This window comes from Myripristis murdjan, chromosome 22, assembly GCF_902150065.1.
Source record: "Myripristis murdjan chromosome 22, fMyrMur1.1, whole genome shotgun sequence".
NCBI classification, from domain to species: Eukaryota; Metazoa; Chordata; class Actinopteri; order Holocentriformes; family Holocentridae; genus Myripristis; species Myripristis murdjan.
The window spans coordinates 14,679,217-14,703,113 of NC_044001.1; positions in this window are offsets into that span (position 1 = coordinate 14,679,217).

Here is a 23,897-nt window from a genome sequence, read left to right on the forward strand (position 1 = left end):
ACATGAACTGTAAAGGCCATGCAAGTTGGCATAAACAAACGGTAACAGCACAACCTTTTTATGCAAATGGAGCATTATGACGTGAAACAAAGATTTACAGAAACACCTACAGACCTAATGTCATCATGTTATCGCATATTCACAGTGCAAATAATACTGAAATCCTCACAGAAAAAACAGGAGGAGAGACTCAATTAAAAAAAAAACATACAGTTTTCACTCCTGATTAAGTAAATAGCGTTGTCATGTAACCTCAATGTTATTATTATAATAAAACTAATCACAACCAACATGCTTTAATTCTACTTATGGTCTATATTTTGGAGCCACCACACTGTATCAAGCTCTTTAAATGGCCCAAGTAAACTCCATACCGTGCAGCAAACTCTGTCTTCTTCCTTTGGCATTGCCTGATATTTCCAACAATTACACAGCCAGTTTCCCATTGCTCATACATTTTTTAATCTTTGTTTGAAAGTCTGCTAAGTGAGCTCTTAGTGTTTTAAGTCACCTGGAGCAAAGCTTTTTTTTCTGTCTGTGTGATGCAGATGTCTGCATACGGCTGTAAACACAGGAATGGGGAAACATTGCATGTTCGCATCAAGCAATGTGAGTACATGTGGGCGCACTAAATGGGAATGCTTTCAACCAAACAATGACTGTAGTGGAGACCGGCACCAAATACTGTGAACGTAGGTCTTTTGGAACCTCAGTATAATCCTATGGCTTCAGGCCACTTGGATCATGCTGCATGAGATGTCTGGAGTATTTTATAGTCACTTTTTGCCCTTTATGGAAGAACCAGTCCCTGGCAAATTCAGTTGTGTTGGATGTGTTTTGAATGGCAGGAGGGTGAGCCAGTAATGACATTTGTTTGGGGCAAACTATTACTTTAAATGATTATGAAAGATAAGGGAAAACTCCAAAGAAAATCCTTATAATGCAAAAAAAGAAAAAGAAAAAAAAATGGAAGAAATGAAACAAAAACTCGCTGCCAGCGGCTAGTTTACTCAGGGTAGAGGGGCCAACTTTGAATGTTGTTTTACAAACCACAACAGACAAACCCTGCCTTTAAGCCTTAATTTCATAGTGTATGGTGACCTTACTGTAATGTGACAAATAAACAAACACCGGAGCCCGGCATCCTTCTTTAGGTTGCAGACCTCGACCAGGAACGCAAAGTCAAACCAGTGCATGCAACTTTCATGTAGAAATCGTTTCTCACTGCGCTGCTATTTCCACTGCAAAGACCAAATGGCCTTCTGGTCTTGTGGCATACATCTGGATGACATTGTCACTGCTGTGCATTGTTAATGGCTCTCTGAAACTGGAGCACAGTGGTACCCAGGAATATCCCTGACCTGGTTGCCCTCAATTATAGTAAATACCATGGGGCAGCCAGCTAAGACATGTTTTTCTCAAAGGAAAAGTGAAATGTAAAAAAAAAAGAAATGTATATATCTATCAGAAACAGCACAATGTGGTATTGTGTCGCATTGGTTATGAGGACAGTGAATGACTGTCAATTAAGGAAGGCCCACCAGCTGTTCTTGTTTGGCCTGTTCACTGCAGTGAGTCCAACTGGAAGTGACAGCATGCTGAAAACATTTAACCAGGGTCTTGTCATGTGGACTGTCACTGCAGTCAGGTTTGGAAAAAAATAGTGAAAGGAAGAAAATTAGCTTTTCTTGAATCTTCCATTTACCCCTCTCCATCTCCCTCTTAGTGTGGCTTCTGAGTTCATTACTTAACACACAAGTCTGCCACACGCGTGTCATTCATAAAACAGTGAAAGTAGAGAAAGCATACAGTAAATGATATATTTATGGACTTTTGTCATTTTTAATTGCAGCTAAAATAGGGAATGATGCCTGCTGCAATAATAACTTGCCATTCCAGCACAATGAGCAGATGCAAATGCCGCTAACAAAGAGCAGATGGAAATGCATGGGCGAGTGGTTTACTAAAATGTATTTTTATCTAGTATTTTTTACAATGTATGTACACTGTAAATCCTTCTAAGCTTTACAAAAGTAAGGCTTATAAGATTGTTCGGAGTAACTGAAGTAATCTAAGGGTGCACAAGGGAAGGATTTTGCTCGGATTAGTGAGACTTGTATGAGATTAGGTTATTGAAACAGGATTTATAAATATGGAAGTTGTCTCCATAGGGCCATTTCATGCTTTCACACATCAACAAGCTTTGAAGCGCTTTTGGCACATTAAGGAACAAAGAAAAACAAGCAGTGGTGTTTTTGTTACAGTTATTTGGTCCCTAACAGTTTATTGAATTAGAGCAACCACAGTTACACTAAACACGCATTTGTGTGGTGCAAGTTTTCACACTTATACATTGTGCCGGCATATTCTGATTGTCAACACTGACTTCTGAGTACATTTGTCCCTCATACAACTCTGCAAATCCACTCTATTAAGTGAAGTGTTGATTAACAGCTGGGCTCGGGACAAGGGCTGTTGTGCTTAAGCTGTGCCCAGGTGAGCAGGAATGTATCTAAGTTAAGATCCATCTTGATCAGCATGGAGTCATGTCTATTACTTATGTCCAATATCTGTTTCACTTTCATTCTGGGGATAACACTGTCAGTGAGGCGCAAAAGTTAGCACAAAGTTTAGCAGAACTTTATTATAGATACAATAATAAAATAGAGTAGATATTGAGGGGAAACCAAATTTTCTCTGCAAACATTTTTATGTCTTTTTGAAAGTTTACTCATGATTTTACTTGACTTTTAAGTTTTATCTCATGAGTGCAAATGAAGCATTTTGACATTTCTAATAAGTAGATCAGTTGCTCTACACATTGCTGATCATGGAGGTTTTTAACCACTTCAACTATGCTTCAACCCACCTGTGAAAAACCCACAGGTGGGTTTTTCATTAGTGTACAGCTGAACTTTGTTCAAACTCACTGAACTTTATTTTACACTATAGCAGAGATCCCAGGGTATCAATAATATGTATAAAACAATGCACATGACATTTGAATGTTTAATGCATGATGCAGCCATAAGACAATGGCAGTTGGCTTTAAATCTTTCTCTCAATTTAAGTGTAGTGTAGCTTCAATGAAACATTGCAACCATTACTGTACAATTTGATTTTTTTTTCTTTGAATCTACTTAAGTGGAAGTTTAAAGGAAATTGGATTTGAAAGGGTTTGCATGAGTTAAGAAGGAACCATTGTCAGACATGTTAGAGAAGCAATGCACTTTAAACTGGAGAACTCAGATTCAAGCTTGTCTGCAAGCATCAACCCTGTTAAAATATTCTTGAGCAAAACACTGATTTTTCTCCAGCCTCAGGGGTGCTAGCCAACAGTGAACTCTGACCTTGCTAGAGGGGAGTAAGAAAAAGGGATTTTCACCACAGGGATCAATAAAGTATCACCTCATTGGGGGGGGTTTGGAACATGCACAAAATCATAATGATTTTCACTTGCAGGTGGTGAAATATTTTGCGTCTCTCACTTTAACTTAAGCCATTTTCTCCACATGTTCTCCTGTTCTTATTTGAGTAAAGCTGAACTGACATGGCAGTGGTTTTACTTGAATAAAATATTTGGTTCATAATTCTCACCACCTTTGCGCAGCAGCGAAGCCGTCTTATTCGACAGTTTTCAGGAGTACACATTTCCTCTCTGTCATTTTATATACGCGATAGACAATCTCTCGGGGTGCTCACACTTTTTATTTTCAACCCAGCTTTATGTTTTTGTCCTCCATGTATTTTCCACAAAAGAAAAGATAAAAAACTGTTGACTCAAATTCTATAGAGGCAGCTATTGTCCCGGCGAGAGAAAGGACAGGCAGAACAAGAGAAAGACAGCAAGACAGATAAGAGAGGTGGGTGCGTGTGTAGACATCTCGTCATATAACATTTGGCAAGAGGCGAGCTCTCTGTTCTCAGTTATTTCGGTAAATTGAATAAAGCCCCATCTGACTGGAGCAAAGGTAAGGCATGACTTAGAGGTTCAGAGATGAGATTCCACAGTAATTTATTTAGGTCGATGAGAGACATTTCAGGTCCTGACCGACAGCAAGAACCAATATTAGCTGTTGAGTGAAGGGGGGGTTTAAGGAGCCTTGAGGGCACAGAATTTCTTTTCGCTACGGTCAAAATTAATACATGGGGTGGCTTACTGAGAGAACTGGAAGAAATCCTGGTGGGCTGCTGAGCGTGTGGGCCAATTGGACATGATAGGATGCAATTATTTTGGAGGGAGCTGAAAAGACACAAAAAAATAAAGCACAGTAAGAGGATGCCGCAGTCAGTGGCTCCAAAAGATAATCATGATGATGATAATGATGATTAGACTGATACTGGCAAATGATACGGCGGGCACTGCAAGTTATTAGCACTGTGCCGCTCACTGATATGTGACGTACTCTGTATATGAATTTTTAAGTGTAATATGGTTTTAATATGGCCATGCAAGTGGTATGGAACAGCCGGCTGACTTTGCAAAACCATTAACAGTGTAAACTAGTCTCATTCACTGCTGTTGTGTTTAGTGGTCTGTATTTAAAAGTATGCTGGCCAAGTCGTTGATGAAGCTGTGTGAAGGCCCAGCCAGGAGTCCAGAAGGATGTGCCAGTGAAGCTGCATCATGTTATTACTGCAGAGCATTATGAAAAAAGCAAAAAGAGGCTCAGTACCACTACAGCTGCTATTTGTGCACCAGTGTTATTATTTGTTTATATTCACAGTTAGAGGAAATGACATTATGTAAAGAGAATATGACTAAGGAACAGTGATTATCCTCAACACTGCAATGAACCCTGAAGAAGCTTCAGAAAAATCCTTTTTTTTTTTTTTTTTTTTTTTAAATCATGGTGGCAGTGATGATACAAAGATGTCATGTGACACGACAACAGTCATCTAGCGGCACAGGGCTCAACCAAACATCAAAAAGACACAGCACAGGACAGGTCTTGCCAACCAAAACAAATCTGGCACTGAGAAGGTTACATTTTTCACTGTTGTTTTTCCTTTTTTTCCAGAGTCAAAGCATGACCTAAATTGATTAATATTTCATAAATCTGAATCTTTTTTTGTTTTTGTTTTTTTTTTTTCTAGAGGGGTTAACCTGCAGCCTGGAACCTTGTTAACAGCTTGTTCTCTAATGTTTGCTTGTATGACCTTTGACCCTGCATTGGATAAGTCAAAGTCTCATCATTAGTACCTTGCCTGCTTGTGCCGATTCCCTGACAACTTGTTCCTTTAACAACAATAATCAGAATAAGGTAAACAATACTGTTTTGTTGTTCTGCTGTCTGCTTTAGAATGATGTTGTTTTAGAGTGAGATGCTAAAAAAATGTGACAGTATGCATATATATATTATTCTTAAATGCTCAAACCCATGTAATTCCTGTAACTGAATATACAAAAATTTCATAAATGAATCATGCTTTTCTTTCATTAATTCAGGATCTCTGCTGATATTCTCAGTTTTCACCCCATTTCATTACCCATTACTTGTAATTGGTGGATACAGAGAAAAAAATAAAATAGCCTCAGGTGAATGATAAGTATAGCACGCCAAGAGAGATGGCTTTTCTCTTTGATATTGTTTGACCCTCATTACCCTCCTGCCAGTCAATATAAATGGCTTTGAAGAATTGTGTGTATATACACGTGTTTGGTGTGTGTTTGTGTGTGTGTGTTTATATATTTGCAGTGAGCAGTGAGGATGCAGCTTTGGTGCCATGAGGTCCAATTCTCTGAGACTGGACAGAAGAATTTCGACAGGTGGACGATTCCTGGTGCAAATCTATACATCCATTATTTAAAATAGCAGTTCCCAACTTCACTGCTGCTTGTTTTCATTCAAGCTGTCCAGCAATTAAAGATTTATTCCCCATCAGTGTAATTAATTATCTGGTTTGGACTGAAAACCTAACCTGATAATTAATTACTAGATAATTAAGTCTGGTTAGGATTGAATTTTTAGGAAGCACCAGTTTAAAGGATCCACCTATCATCCATCAGTATCTGACTTGGCTCTGCCTCTTCCTGCCCCAAAGCAAGAAAGCAGCATGACAGTTAAACAGCAGAGAGGGTAGTTTGCCACTAGCTGCCCTCTATCAAAGACAGGCGCACACCACAACAAAAGGAGCAAAAGGAGTGTTAACCAGCCAACCAAATTTTACTTGCATAGTTCATTTTGAATCAAATGTGCAATGTACTTTACGGATAAACAAAATATTACAGTAAAGAGAAGATAAAAAATCTGCACAAAAAACACTGCTGACCCCGCCCACCTAGGAAGCCAACACACAAACACACACACACACACACACACACACACACACACACACACACACACACACACACACACTTTATGTGAAGTCTTGTTTTCTTGCCTGTCCTGTCTTTTAAGTGTCAGCACTAATTAACCAGGCAAAAATTTTTTCACTTTGTATTTGGCATTTCAAATGAAAGAAGATCAAGAATCAATATGGTGCCACTATGTCAGATTCAGCTCCTTTGCTGAAACAGTGAATCAGTGAAGAGCAGCAGTGCACATTATTGACAGCGTTTACATGGACTTAAGCATCCCGGTTATGAGGATTTTTTTTGTTTTGATCATATTTGGGATATGACGTTTACATGGAACACAGAGAAACTGGTTGTTCATGTTCCTGTACACATGATAAATACCAGTATCCCGGTTACTGATTAGTGCATGCTATTTGCACAGGCACCTTTGATGTTTACAACACAAGCTGCCAATTGGAAATCATTAATTTTAAAAATTAATTTGACTGCGGCTACTGAAATTGAGACCACTGGCTTATAGATTGCTTAGCCCTATTAAATGCCAACATCACATGGCAGATTGGCTTATCCACCTTATTGCCAGCAATGGGAGAAGAAAGCAACAAGAGATATTGAACATGTCCTCCACTTTGTTCGGTGTCAGGTGGTTACTACCACCCCGGCTTCACAGGTACTTTGCAGAAACTGAGATGAGATGTATACATGCAACAGTATCCCACTTTCATTCAAAGGACTCCAGCCAGAATAATCAGGTTTCTGAAAACCTGGATAAGGGCTTATCCACGTTTTGGGATATGATGTTTACATGCACAAACATTAAAAAGGGGTATACAAGTCCAAGTAGATGCAGGCAGTGTGCACTTATAGATAAATGCGAGTTATTTTGAGAAGAGTAGCTTCCTCATTTTGGAACTGAACTCTCTTTATGTTGCCCTGTGCTAACCTGACACCCAGAGAGAACCAGCTGTGTGTCCCATCCACCATTAATCAGAGGAAGCAGTAACTAATACCTTTTTTATGGAATGACTAAATCACAGTCATGCTCTGTTGCATCAGTGGAGTATTGGTAAGTATTGGTAGTCATAAGCAGCATTTATATGTGTGATGATTATGTGATATTATCCACAAGCAGAGACTGTGCAGTGTCTCATTTGTCATTCACTGCAAGCTACCATCACTGTAATGTGGTTTTGGTGCATATCATTTTCTGTACACACAGCACACATGTACACACATGTAGCGTTTTTGATGGATGGCTAAACGGCTTATCTGCTTACAGATTAATCAAATCAAGGACAAAGCTTATCTCCTAAGGGTCTGGTTTACGATGACGTAATTAGATTCTTAATGAATGGCTGTGAGGAAAACATCTGCAATAAAGAGCAGGCCGTGCATACATGGGATTGTATACTGTTTGTACATTGTTGGTGTGAAATGTATTCGCTCCTGCATCTGGTTTTGCTTTAACATTAAAGACGGGACACTGGCACCAGCTCAAGCCAACATTTATTATAACCAGAAGCAAGACCAAAACACAGCTTAGCTTGGTGCTGCTGAATCATGCAGCCCAGTGAAACTCAGTTGTGCATAGCCACCTTCCATTTTAAACCATACTGGACTTACTCCTCATTTATATGTTTCCATACTTATTTATTGTTCTCTAATCCAATCAGGTTGAGACCAAGGCCTGCAGTTGTCAAGTGTCTCAGGGTTATTCCTTGGAATTGCACTAAAAATATGACCAGAACTAAAATATACTCCTCCCCTGGAGTCTTATTTATGAGGCTTCCTGCACATGCTCTTCGAGAAGGTGTGACGTCACTGATTTACAATGTTGAAGCCACACACTGACACATTTTGTAGTTTTGTCCACAGATGAGTGGGCTACTTGGCTGCTCTGCACAACAAGGTGCGCTGAACCTATAGATTACAAGAATTTCACATTTTTATTTTGTTTGAGTTTATCAGTTTAGCAGGGTCTGTAGTTCAGTTCAAGGCTGATTTAACTGGCTCTTTGACTGTCCATTTGGAAATAATCCACTGATACATCACATCCCAATTTATACCAGACCAGTTATTGTTGCTCAGCTGTAGTGTGAGCAATCACCTTGTGTTTGGGGGAAAAAAATGACACAAGATCTAGACGTAGATGGAGGTATAAAGTCAGCCAAAAAAGGATTCCATATTAATCAGATCTTTTAATAAGCTCCGCGATGTTATACACAAACACACAAACACACAAACACCCCTAATCTGTCCTCCTTCCACAAAACATGCCTGAGTGTTATCAATACCACCTTCTGGGAGCTGCTAATGGGTTACAAGGAGTGCTGATAACATGCTTCTACTCCAGCAAGTAAAAGTAGAGCTAAAATTGTGTCGCTCTGAGAATTTTCATGTAGTTAGAACCAACGAGACAGCAGTTTGCCAGTGTCTTTCAATTGAAAATATTTCCCAACAAAACTGCTATGTTGAGTATCTGTGTCATTGCTTTTGGAATTAGCTTTACATGTAAATTGTTGGCACCATAAAACATCCCGTAGCTACCCATCCTTACCCACTGTACTGAAGGGAGGCAGGGAAGGTAATGTCAGACTGGAAACCTTGCAAAAAAACTACCTGGATGGATGGACTACACTTTTTTTTTTTCTTTTTTTTGGGGGAGGGTATTTTGGCTGCACTGTTCCATAGTGAACTACCAGGGTCAGATGTAAAAATAGTAATGTTAATCACGGTATATTACACACATGCAACAAAAAATTAACCCAAGATGTGACTGAAACCAGAGCTGATGACTAAATTACCACAAAACTAGAAAAGGTGTTCAGAGTAGCCATCCGCTTCCATTCATTTTATTTTATAACATGAAAACTGCAATGATTAAACACATGTAAAGTTTTAATAGAGATTTGAGGTTACAAAAATGCGACCTGTATGTCATTTCATTCTATACTAGTGAAATAGTATTTTTATAGCAGCGTTTTAACATTACAGTCTATGACACCAAACATGGTGCCGAGGTGAATGAGGCGAACTGCAACATGGTCTTGTTTCTGTTTGTTCTTGTTGTATCATTTGGCTGATTAAAAAACTAAGAAACTTTTCCTTGGCTAAGGACCATCCTTTCCACAAAGCTTCACAAGGGCGCGGGAAGGGTGGTGCTGAGGGTGCTGCAGCACCCCCTGCTGAGGAGGGGTGGAATAAATGTCAAATTAATTTTACCACATTTCAAAGTCATTTTCTTTTGAAAATGACTTGATTGTGGCAGTCACTTAGGGTGTGGACAGGGGGAGAAAGTAAAATGTGTATTAATCTACTGCACCTAATGCAAGGAAAACGAAAAACATGTAAAACGCGTGCAGAGGGGCAATCACACCGAGACACATCCGGCGGCACCATCAGCCGCAGCCGGCCGCGGCACCGGCCAGCATCAGGCAGCTCACCTGTCAGATCCGGCAGACCTGACCGGGTGGGTGTGGTATCGGACGGTGCCGCGGCCGGCCAGCCTGATGCCGACTGATGGTGCCGCGGCATGTGCGGGTCAATACTGTAGTACTGTAGTAAAACTGGCGATTTTTTTTTCTCGTGCGCCCCCAAGTAGATTGCGCCCTGGGCAGTTGCACTGCCCATAGCAAAAACCGTCCCTGCTGCCGAGTCTGCCAGCACAGCGGGATACTGCTGCAACTCTCTCTCACTTGTTTGCGCTGCGCTCGCACAGCTGGTTGTCTGTCTGTCACTGAAAGTTTAGCCTCCAAATCAGTGGTGTAGTCTACGTGATACGCAGGTATACGGCGTATACCCACTAGAAAAGGTCCCGCATTTCCGTATAACCACTTAAAAATGCGCAAAGATACATATCAGTATGTTTTTTTGACATAACGTTCACTTTCCCGTTCATAAAGTCGCCTTCTCTGTGTTACGAAGCGGGCTCTTTTTGACCATATTTCGGGGGACACTACAGCTGGAGCTAACGTTAACGTTTCAGAAAGGGAGCCTGTGTGTGCGCACGCACGTGCAACCCCCCACCCCCATACGCAGCACCCCCTGGCAAAAAGTAGTTCCCGCGCGCATGAAGCTTCATGTAAATCTGTTCAGAACGTTTTGAGACAAAACCTTACAAAATCTCCATGACCTCCTTGGCAGAGATAATTTTCCAGGACGTAAGTCAAAGATCAAAGTCAGCAAAAGGTCAAAATTCACATTTTGGACAATATCTCCAGTGCAAACCATTCTGGAAAGATGCAACTACGTGTGTTATGTTGATGTGGTGAATTGTACAGTGTGGTGTAATTTGCTGTCTCCTGCTGCTCTTGTTTGTTATCTTGTTATTGTATTGTTAACAGATTGTTCAGTCAACATCTTATCCATTTTTAAATGTATTTAAATAATGCCCCCTGGTGTATATATGACACTTTACATAAAACATACAAAAAGTATTGTCCTTGTTGTAGTTTTGTTATGGAAGTGTTTCAAGGGTAAACAGCAGCCAAGTTAATTGCAGTGCTAATTTAATCGGGCGCTTGAAGAAACACCGTCTGAAGTACATGGGGTTGTCACAGATAGCAGGCCAGCTCGCAGTCAGTCTGACCACAGGCAGAAAACACAATCATGTGATGAAAAAACAAGATTAATTACCCTAAGAAAGGGAGAGATGAAAGAGATTATTTAGAGTGTCTCAGGCAGCACACGCCACTATTGTACAAGACGGTATGTGATCCCCTTTCAGACTGTGGAGTTTCAAGCATCTGCTGCATGGACACTGGATTGACATGAGCTTTACTGTAGAAAGTGAAGTGATGAAAAGTTCAATTATAAATACATTACATCAGTAGTAGACTTCAGCGGATTGTTAAACTTTAAAAACCTGCATCAGAACTGGGGACAAAACGATCTGGATCAGGACATCGCCGCATAACATAGCTCATTCCGGTCCTCCCTGTTGAATCGCAGTCCATTCACTTCAAGTCTAATCCATTCCACTGAGGCTTTGGCGAAATCCAAGAAAACGTGTTAGCTTGTACAATAGCCTGTCTGTTGGCTGGGGTAATAAAATAACAACCTCTGAGCCTAAGGCTTCTCACGGATCTGTCAGTGTACGTATAGAAGTTTAGGAGAGTCAATCTGTTTGCTTTGAAATTCCTTTGACATAGTGCCTGAGTATAGCCAGAACGAGAAGAAAAAAAAACACTTTTGGCTCTTGGCTGAATGGATGATGACATCTCTGTGAATTTAGAAGTTAAGCCTCATCATACTTTTCTGTCCACCAAAACACAAATTCAATGCAGACAGTTGGAACATCAACAACCCTACATTCCCCACTGAAAACAATTAAGAATGGATGTAACGGACAAACATGACGGATCAGTGACTGCAGCTTAACAGACCTGCAAGCCCTGCAATGCTCCATAGGAAACTAATTGATTTAGCTCAGGGGAGGTAGAGCCATCGCTGCCTCTGCTGTGGGCTAATGTTCACTGTCTACTGGAGCATGCTGGAGGCAGGAGGTGAGCAGGGATGTAATGTGTTTATTCGCACATCAGTGGAGAGACGTAGTGCATTGATGGCGGCGTAAACGGATGAATGGATGGATGGATGGACAGACCAAGAGTCAGGGGATCAATTGGGGGTGTTGCAGCTTTACAGAGCACTGAAGCGTCGACGTTTACAATACTGGGTGAGTTGATCCTCTGTTGTATGTCCAGAACTTTGGTCACACCTGGTTTGAACATCCATCTCAGGTGATCCAATCACAGCTGCACAGGTCAGTGTACAGGTGTGAAAAGGATCTGCTGTGTCTTGGAGATGCATTGAGATCCGATCAGTCAGAGCACTTTGAGAGGTGCTCAGGGATTAACTGGGCCACAGTAGATGTAGTGTGAATGTAAATCCACATCACTGTGTCCCCATCAACCTCCTAATTGCTTCATGGAGGGAAGGAGCGTTTGATAGAACGGACTGTTGCTGGCGAAGTTCAAATTTGAGTGAAGGTTATTTCATTCAACCTTAACTGTGATCTTTTCCAACCTTAACCATTACGACAAACCTTTACAGTAACCTTTTTCTAACTTTAGCCACGTATTTTAGCCTGTGGGTCGTATGCACTACTATTGAGGAAACACTCACGTGGGTGGTATTAGAGGGTTGACTGCTTCATCAATGGGCCAAACATAAAGAGTAAAGTAAGAAGATAAAGGAAAGAATGAGTCATAAATCCTATCACAAGTCACACACATTGGAGAGATGATAATGTGAAATGTAAAATGATGAAAAGTCTTGCCTGTCCACTTGTGATCGAATCTGCCGAGACAGATGTTAATATCGAGGACAATCTTTGCTCTGTGTTTCAGAATTGGCACAAGTGAGCGAACTGCCTTTAAACTGTCTCATTACCAAGTGTGAACTGTTGACAGCATTAACCCAGTTTGCTCTTATTAACTGTCAGTGTGCCGTCCAGGATGCTGTTGTTTGATTTAGCGCAATAAAGTTTTCAATGGGGTTTGCTTTGCACTATGCAAATACTGAATAATAGATAGAGTGTGGTGGCATCGTGTTTGGGATAATGAAGATATGAAATATAGATTACTAAGAATGTTTGAATGGTCAACTTGATTTTAGAACTTGTACCAAAGTAGAACATCAAGGTTAAATTGCCAATCATCAAAATCAACAATAGACAGATAGACAGAATAATGTCAACTGACGACAGTAATATCATAATAATAGTCAATATGTATTCATGGATAAATATAGTATACATTATTCAGGTCTAGAAATGATGGGTCAAAAAGCTTTTATCTAAGGGCTAGGTTTATTATATTGTTATTATTGGATTAATACATTTTTTAAATTTTTATTTACTTATTTATGCCTTATGTTTCTTTTTCTTCTGTTTTTTTTATTTTTAAAAGTGCTTTAAATTGCATTTGTTTCTATGAGAAGTGCTATGGAAATAAATTTTGATTGACTGATTGATTGAGTGACTGATTGATTGACATAGTGACACTGACCCAGGCTCAAGGCTGTATCATCTCTCTGTTGTGAGAGAATGCCCAAGAGCCTGAGAGTGCACGTTGGCATGCACGTACAGATATAAACTGCCACCATGTGCACCAGCCTCCGCCCCTCTAACCACACACACACATACAAGCACATGCTCACACCCATACACACACAAACGCAAACACAAGGTAGCAAACATCTCCCCTTCCAGGGAACTGGCAGTGCTGATGTAAGCGATGTTAGACACTCGTGTTGGTGACTGATTTGTGTGTGTGTGTGTGTGTGTGTGTGTGTATGTGTGTGGACTGCAGAGGTGCTAGATGGGAGTCAACCAGTGGCACAGTGACAGTGTCTGTAATTCCAACCTCTGGGTAGAAACCTCTGGACTCATCACAGAGACTGGGAAGGATAATCTCTGCTCTACAGTAAGCGGATATAGGAAAAGGGAACAGATTGCTAAAAAGGGGATGATTTAGCCTGTCAGCGCTGTCAGTGTACACGGTCTGGTTATCTTCTCTAAAATCATGCTTGTTTGTAATTCACATTTAACATTCATATTTGTGACTTGCATTTCACATGGAGTTAAAACTCCCTCTCTACTAAATGTAACACACCTTGCCCTCTTCATTTTGTCATCTGAATCAGTCAGACTGCAAACAAAAAAAAAATCCACATAGTACAATATTAAGTCCTTGCATTCCATCTTAAAAGCTTATTTGTTGATGATCCGGTTTCACTGTTTTCAGGAATGTTTAGTTAAGGCATTACCAATCAGCAGCCTCCGGTCCAGATCCAGACCCAGAAATGGTTCTGCCTGGACCGAGAAAAGGTTGCAAAGTTTTTATAGTGCTGTGGTTTGTTTTGGCTACTGTATCTGTGTCCAAGACAACGCCAAAGATGTGTTAAAGATGTGTTTGCATTTGTTCAAAATAACCTCTTTGTTTTTCCATCAAGATCAACATCAAGATGAAGATCAGGATTCAACTTTTTTGGCCCACAAAGTGAGAAATTTGTCATGGGCTCTTCACCTATGCTGCAGTCATTAAAAAGACAGCAGTCAGCATCATACATTCAACACCAAACATAAAACAATGACAGTCAATAGTAATGAATCATTTCAGAAAATTCCAAAACAGATAAATAAAATCAGGTGCTCAATACCAACGCAAACGTGCAGAAAGAGATCTTAGGATAGTGCCTATCCCAGCGTATTTGCCACTATTTAAGAGCTTAATAGACACAGGAATAAATGAGTTTTTAAACCTGTTCAGTCTACAGTGAGGACCTCTGAACCTCTTGCCAGAGGGCAGCAGTTCATATTCTGAATGTAGGACATGTGATGGGTCATTGATAATCTTATTAGCCTGCTTCAGAGTGGCCTGTTCAAAAATAGTCTGCAGGGGTGGGAGACTTTTACCACCCATTATTTTCCACGCAGTCTGAGTCATTCACATCAGTTCACCTTTGACCTGCACAGACAGGTTACCAAGCCATACCTGATCAGGCACTTTCTGTTACTGACAAATGCTCAGGATAAAGACCCAGGCCAGAATCAGAATCAGAATCACTTTTATTGTCATTTTCCCCATGTACCTACATACATCAGGAGCCTGAAATGTCGTTTCTCCTCAATCACTTGCAGTGCAAGACAAAAAAAGGACATAACATAGACAACCATTTAAAAAGAGCCCCACTGTGACATGCAGTTCATATCCATGTCTGTATATCCACATACACCCATACATCCATATATAACCATATGTATGTACATATACACATACACACACACATACATATATATACACATACATACATACATACATATACATGCCTACACATACATATGAGGATGAGGACTTGTGTGAGCAGCATTTTACTTTCCCTTTTATCTTGATGGTTAAACTCATTTTGATACTTTCATTTGTGAGTAGGCCTGCTTATTTATGTATCTATTTTGTTTATTTTCTTACCTTTCCAATATCTCTAACATGACAATAGTTGGGAGAGGTACTTTTGAACTTCTGAAATGTACTTTGTTAGATTTTATAGTTATGTACACACACCTATACACATATACACCTTCAATATTACATCCATATAGGCCAACAAATCACAAGAAAAGTTAGATATGATGGTTTGAACCTCTGCTGAGGAGGAACTTGAGTACTTGGACCTCCTAAAATTTTATCTGAGTACCCCTGGTCTTGTTCATACACATCTTAAAACGAAGTAGAAGAAGGCAGGCTACTCCACTTCAATCAAGAAAATGGCAGTCTGTTTTTTTAGAAAAAAAAAAAGCTGTTTTTGCAAACAAGTTAAAATACTATTGTCAGATTTTTGCTTGTTTTAAGAAAAATATGATTTTGAGACTCAGTGCTATATTAAATTACCTGTTACGGTTTTTTCCACTGTATGCCACAGTAAGCAGATAACAAAAAATGCTGCAAATGGAGACTGGCAGCTCTCTCCATGCATGAGGTCTGCTACTTATTAATTTACCAATTTTTAACCCTCTAGCAATTTTCCTCTTTTTTTCTGCTGGTTGCATCTCCCACACTCTCCTGTACCGTATCAATCAGTCTTCCCTCCACTCAAATCTTTTCAGAGAGAAAAAGACTGAATGAGATCCATATGAGAGAAAAACACACAGAAACAGAAGAAAAGAGGCAGGAAGGAGGAAGTGAGTCGGGGAAAGCAACATTTTAAAACATCTTCCAAAACAGCCTCTAATATCTTTCCCCTTTCGCACTTTGTGTTTAAAAATACATTCCGGTTATCAGCACATCAAAGCCTTTAACTACAGAGACAGTCTTTCCAGCAATCTTCCACAGCCACTCCACTGTGATGCTCGTCTCATTTTGTACGTGGCCTTTGGAAAGTGGAACAATGCAGTGGTGCAAATCTAGGACACCTGAGAGGCCCTTCATTGAGAGTGGGCCTGGCATGAGCTGATGCACGGATTGTGTGTGTGTGTGTGTGTGGGAGGGGGGGTAGACACCAGCGGGGCTCAAGTTCAAATCTGTTGGGTAACAGAGAGCTTACAGTCAGGGCAATACAAACTGTGTCTCAAAACATTTTGGATGTTTGCCATGTTTTAAATATTTGGGGATCTTTGCCCCTCATGATGCAAGACAAAGATTAAAATAATGCATATAGTACTAGAGTTAACATTTCACACCCTAAAATCATCTTCAAATCAGCAAATGGTGCACCACACACGGACATATGAGCAGCCAATGTATGGCCAACCTAATCAGTGAAAGCTAAATGCCAGCAGTAAAACATCGATAAAAAGATGAACATCTTTGCCTCCTCCTTGGGCCACATTATTCCGTCAAAATAATAAGATGCATCTTTTACACATGTTCTGTCAAAATTGTAAAGGTTTTGTCTGAATCTTGTGTGTGAAGGCCACAGGAAGAAACAGATTGGTCTGACTGTCTGCACAAGTAAGAGAGAAGCACAACTCTTTTTCACAGAGCTATAAAACCACATTTACATTGATTAAGAAGTTCATTAAAAGCAGTATTAATTAGTGAAGGACTACTTTCTCAGGGACTTTAGATAGGCTAAAGATGGCATAATTTAGAGACAGCTATTAACGATTAAACAATCAAGACTGGGTTTGTTAAGGAGGAGTTTTTAACAGTTTTATGTTTTAAACTGTAAGGGGAACATTGGCCAGAGGTCTGTTTGCAACCAGTAAAATGCTGAGACTGCACCAGTATCAAAGATGGCTTTTAGGAACTCGGAGGGTAGATCAGTCTCTTTTAAAAACAATACAGAACTAGGTTTAGAGCAGCTTAAAACAGCACTACTTCTCCCAGTTCACCAGTAAATTCCAGGCCGGAGGAAGGATTTAGAGTCTAATGCTCTCAAGGTTTTTGGTAGAGAATAAAAGAAACTTCCTTCTGCTGAAGCTTCAATTCTCACAGTGAGAGTTGGGTTGATGGCTGAGGTGATTACACTGAATAGTATTCAAAAGTTGTGGTAAAAATTCTAACTGTAAACTTGGTAAAAACTGTGACTCTCTTAGATCTTCAACCACTTTCTGATATTTCTGCCAAGGGGCAGTTGGCTGGTTCATTCGGCAGAGACAGCTCTAACTTTTATGGAGATGGAGTATTGATTTTATTATCAGTTGTGCAACAAACATATGCACAGTATTAGAAAACTTGGAGAGATTGCTCACCTCTTTGAAACTGTGGACAAGCCGGTTTCAAAGTACAACAGACAATAACTCTCAACTCTGAATTTAGAACAAACAATTGACAGAATTATGATACAGCTTGTGACAAACAAAATTGCTTAAAATTTGACCCTGCAAATTCATGCTATAGCCCCCTGCTGCTGAGCATTGGTAGGTGTATTTTGTCTTGTCAGTTCATCTATCATCAGATGTCCCTTTAATATTTCTGTGTTAATGGACACAACAAGGGAGAGCTAAATTCTGACAAAGCCTGCCAGTCTTTAACACCTCTTAAAACCTCTCCATTCAGATCCAGACTGCAGAGACTCACTTCCTTCCTGCTCTTATAGGGTTACAAATGTGAGTTCCACCTGCCATAACTGCATAATTTATTGTCTCCTTTGGAGTGCACACTTGATTTGTAGTGAGATCCACAAGAGGGCTGATAAATCTATCTGTGTTAGATACATAAGCTGATTTGAGAGGCTCGCCTTATTCCCCGGCTGGCTGGTAAGGCCTGCCTCACCTTGTTATCAGCACCAGGGAGGGGATGCTGGGGGTGTTGACAGGATGCTATCTGGAAGAGCAGTGTGTTTTCTTGCCTTATCATATAAGAGCTTCACAACACAGACAATATCAACCAGTCTGTTTATTCTCCTGCTGCGTGGTTCACTCACACGCAGAGTTGCTGTAAGTTAATGGTAGAATCACCAAAGTTGGCCTTATATCACAGGTGTGCAGCAGAGTGTGAAGTGTGCTTTACTTTTTTTTTTCACTTTGACAGAGCTAGGCCAATGACTCCCATTGACTTCAAGTGTTTAAAAAGGGTATTTTGCCCAAAACGGTGCAGTATTCCTTTAAAAGGCTACGCTTTGTTTAACAGAGATTCCAATATTTTATGTTTTGGGTGATGATAAAATATCTTTTAATAACCAAGCAAGCACAGTGGGAAGAGGGAACAAAATGTTAAGAAAGTGTGTTTTCTTTTCTGTCACAGGGAGACTCTTTTTACATGCAGCACTTTCCTAACTCAGCATCTCAGAACAGCACAGACTAGGCCTTGTTTTGACTGCAGAGTAAAACCTGAATTTACTGTAAGAATGGATCAAAGATGTAGAGTAACCTAAAGTTGCTTTGTGTGTCTTTCACCCTCAAACACCAAAGAGAGGCGAGGTGCTCTGCTACTCAAGACTTTGTAGATAAACTCACAAGAAGATAAGTGCTATCTTTTTCTATGTTGTGTAACCTATCTGAACACAAGAAGTCAGGGTCAAACCATCTATTAAGAAAACTTTAAATCTCCTGAGAGCTGCCAAGGACAGCGGAGATGCCTGGGATAGTCAGCATGATTCACCCATTCACTTTCCTCATCCTCATCACAGCTTCATGTTGCATATATCCCACTCAAAAACCGTTCCTGCTGCTGTCATCTTACCATCCCCAGCATTACACTAAGTAGAACCGTATGCCTTTGAGCATACGGTTGCAATATGTAACATGCATTGCTCTCTAATTTGGCCTTGCTTTATATGTGCATACATTAATTATGACCAACTATATTTGAATCCTATTCTGCTGACAATGTGGTACAAGTATCCGGGAGAAGCACCACCACAAGTGCCTGGGCTTTCTGTGTGCACTCATTCATTCACTCATTTGTTCCTTCATTCATTTGCGTGTAGCTCAGGGCGGTGCAGAGCCATGCATAAGAAAAACACTGTGTGCATCAAACAACTACTGTCAGCCATGTGCGATATGTTCATGGATTGCATTGCACAGACTATAGCTGATAGCCGACAGACACACACACACACACACACACACACACACATTCTGCACCTGTGTGTGACGAAATACCTCTCCATACCAGGAGGAGGCAGTAGTCTTTATTCATAATTTAAAACATAACTTGGATGCCCCAGGATCACAGAATGATTAAGAAAAACAAACCATCCCTTCATTTTCATGTTTCATTGTGTTGTGCGAGCAGTTGTGTTATACAATTCAGGAATATATTTGATGAGAAGTTAAAGCTGGCACTGATGTATTTAGCCTGAAGGTCTTTTGCTTCAATCAGCCAGTCAGCCACTGATGAGGCCTTGGCAATGGCTGACCATCAGTTTAGTGTATGAGAGGCTTAAAACCAGGCAATACGGTAAAAGTCAAAAAGCATCAACAACTTAAGGCTGAGGCTCTTTATATTCACAAGGAAGTAGAACAGTGATTTCTTTTGACTGTAGTGGCTGTGTCAAAATAAATATATTTTCTGTGATTTTTTTTTTTTTTTTTAGTCACAACAACACTGTGCTACCACAGCACATTGGTGTTAACAGGTGGGATATTTAAAGTCAGCATAGTTCTACTCATGTCAGCCATGCACACCCAAGCCTCACACTCTTGTCCCTACAGTGTATGGGCGTATGAGCAAACATTACCCCACTATTACACAATCACTGTTGTTCCTTCATGGATTGGGGCAGCCAAAAAAAAAACAACAAAAAAACAACAACAACAACAGCAACAAAAAAAAAAAAAAAAAAACAGGCCAAATCTAACGGTTGTACAACAGCAAAACTTGCAGCACTGGGACTGCCTTAAGCTGAATTATAATAAGGCTCTGTGTGAAGTACTTTCCTAACCCGAAAATCAATTTAAAATAGCTGCAACTACAACATGAAAGAAGAGGGATCCTTATTAGTGATATTAATGTAACACTCAAACTACCAGCATCTTCTCCTCACTGCTTTGCCTCATATAAATCCTGGCTCACACAGAAACTGAGGCCATGTCCTACTGGCCTATGAGTGCTGTCAGGACTTATTAAAATATTGCATTTTTATCTTATCAGTGTTGAAACATTTTTCCACCCCTATAACCTTTCCTCCTATAGGCTTTCAGCCATCAAATTAAAGCCTGTTGGATAATGCAAGACAGCCATCACCCTAAACTGGCTTCAAGTAATGGAGGCAAGCATCTTTCAGCAAGCACTCAACCTTAAAGCATCACTATTCACTGCTAATGGCCTGACTGGCAGTGCTGTTGCCATAAGTGCCACACGGAAATATGAGCCTGTATGGGTTTTGGCATGACCCCATGCTGTCATTTTCATAGTGACAAGACAGATTATCATGATCTATAATTAGCAAATTTTAATCTGGAGGGCCAAGGATGCAACTCTAATTATATTGGCAGCTTGGCCATAGATTACACAGAGATGGAGGGATATAGCGATATGACGCGCTGAAACAGGAAGAAATGAGCTGGGATAAGATAAAAAGAGGAAGGGGATAAAAAATGAGCCAGGAAAAAAGAGATGCAAGAGAGAAAAAAAGGCCAACAGAAAAAAAGGAGATTGAAGAAAGGCAGGAAATGTGCTGGAAAAGACTGAAAATAGACTAAAAATGAGAAGGTGTTTGAGGTTAAAGTCATTGTGAACAGAGACAAAAACATGATTAACATGCCCAGAAGCAGCACAGTGGGGCTGATTCTTCGCTTCCCAAGGAAAAAAATAGAAAATATTGGTAAACAGTGAAAAAGGCGACACTGATGTTCTTTTGTGACTGAAAAACTCTGGTGGTTGTCTCACACCGAGTCCAATCCCTCGTGAATAATCCTGGATTTAAATCCAATGGGATTACCACCGATACATTTGCAATTTTCTGCATCGCTTTAATTCGGGTGTTAAAAAGAAAACTCAGCTGGATAATGAGTGACAAGAGGATTTCATGAAAGAAGCGAAGCATACCATGAAATGGGGAAGGGTTGACTGAGTGTCTATATTTTTTATGGGGTGTGGAGCCACCTGTGCCATGCAAAGCACTGCTGTCCTGTGAAAAACTTGCAACTCTGATTTTCGTGCGTTGACTTCAGCGGAGAGATTACATGCTTCTATATGAATTTAATAGAGCTGGTAACACTTGCACTTATGAAACCCTTTCAAACAGTGAGTCAGACTTGGGATGAGGCTGCCTTTCTTAATTCCTGAAAAGGTAGCAATTTGGAGATACAAGGTTTTCAATCAATAAAGACAAAATGCTAAAACTGAGATAAATACATTATTCAAATTGTGTATCGGCTTCCTGTTTGCTCACTTTCAACTCAAGTTCTCCATACAGTTACCTCCAGCTCTTGAGTCATTTCAAACCCCTGTAATGTACTCCTAGACTCAAATAAATATACAATACATTATACAGTGCAGGATGAGCTATTCATATCTATGGTGTGGCCTATGAATCACAATGAAGACAGTGAAGAATGAATGCATGAGTATTTATTTGTGTGTCATACCACCTAGTGATCCATCCCACATGGGACTGACTACATGACACATTGCAACACAGTTTTTTCTTCCCTTCCAAATCACAAGAAAATATTGAACATAATAACAACATGTCCAACGGATGTTTTCTTAAAGGAATACTCCAACGTTTTGGGCAAAATACTCTTTTTCCGACTTACTCAGACTGAGACAAGATGTTTGATAACATTTTTACATCTGTGCATCCAGTGATTCAGTTCCTGTAGGTAGCAATTGATATTAGCTTAGCATAAAGGCTTGAAGTCTATGGGAGTCATTAGCCTAGCTCTGTCACAGTGAAAAAGTAAACCTTACAGTCACTTTGAAGCTGTCTTATTTTCTTAGTGTACCATGTGTATTTGAAATACACATCTTGGAACTGGAAAAGACCAAGCGTCGTTTTAGGAGAAGTTATTTTGTGCCGGATCTACCTTCAGCAGTACCCAGATCACTGCAATAGACAGAGGTATAAATGTGTTCAGCGGTTACAGTTCCACCATCTAACGTCTCCTAAAGTGACTCTAGTTTTTTTCTGCAAAAATCCACAGGACCACTGGACCTACAGAGGGGAAAATGGTATTGAACATCTTGTCTAGGTCAGGGTAAGTTGGAAAGCGGTATTTTGCCCAAAACATTGGAGCATTCCTTTAGAGTTTCCTTTTTACACAACATTTGCAAGTCTTCCAAGGATAAATCATCAAATATAACCAACACAGACCCGCTTGGTCGTCATATCCACAGCATGTTTTGACGTACCGTTTTGCGAGTGATGACATGTTTGTGAGTTTTGATTCCCCTCACACTTAACTCATCTTAACACCGCCCTGGCCACTAGTATGACTCACTTGTCCTTGACTGATCACAGTGATTTAGCTGCTCAGAGGAGTGCATGTCCGGTAGATTAGCAGGAGGCACAATCTAAAGGAGGGAGGCAGAGAGAGGAAGTGCGTCTACCCCATTCAGCATCGTCTGTAGACGTAAAATTATTAGAGAGGCATGGGGTGTGCTCTTGAAATAGTTGGCTGTTGCAGCATTAATTATTCAATGACAATGTTATACTTTGCCTAATGAGATACAATTTAGTCCTCATTGTGATATGCTGCCTCATAGACTTGATGAAGGGGGGAAAAAATCCTCCCTGATTGTATAAGAACACAGCATATTCAACAGTATCATTAGCTGTATCCCAGTTTCATTGTCTCCAAATCTTTTAATTTCTGCATCATTGTTAAATACCGTGCGGGTCATTGTGGTCGCTGTCATTTTAATGAGTTGCAGATGAATTTTTCATTCTTCTGCCCTCGAGATGCATGCACATGTGTGCAAGTCTGTCAAGAGAAGAGAAAGACAGTGACTGAGTGACAGCGTGAGCATATGCCTGCGTAATTCTCCCATCAAAATGGAAATGCATTTTGAGCTGCAAATACTTTTCATTACAGCCCTGTCATTGTGGCTCTTCGGTTCATTCAGTGTCTTTCACATCAATGATCTGCTTAAAGCACAAAAAGCGCAAACACTCCTCTGCACCACTGCAAACAGGGCCTGAGGTAAGTCTTCAGAAAGCTCAAGAACACTAAGACCAGCTCTCTCATAACCTAAAATGGCTTTAGGTGGACCTTAGTGTTAGACTGAGGTTTTGGGAGGATCAGCTCTGCTCCTGGACCACAACCCTAACAGTGGCACAAAGAGGTGAATCTTCTCTCATTGTACTACCTAGAAATGCTTGAATTTCCTCTTCTTTCAAAATGGAGAGGCTGATCAGACACAGGACTGAAAGATGACATGGAGAACTGTTCAGACTCATGGAAAAATCAGGCCTCTCCCCATCAGACTGCTAATGGATATGATGTTTTAGAATATCAGAATGAAATAGCTCTCGTTTCATTACATCACTGTCACTTCCCATTCAGCTTTGCAAATGTGGTAATGCAATGTACCCCACCTCCATTCAGACCACATCCACTGCTGTGATACTGACCTCTAAACTAGTAAATCTAAGGTCAGTCACTGTACCACATCACCACCTCTCCTCTCTCTCCACCCCACCATGTGTTAATGAACTCAGCAGTAGCACATGCAACTGGGCTGTGTGTGAGCCAAAGACCTTCACT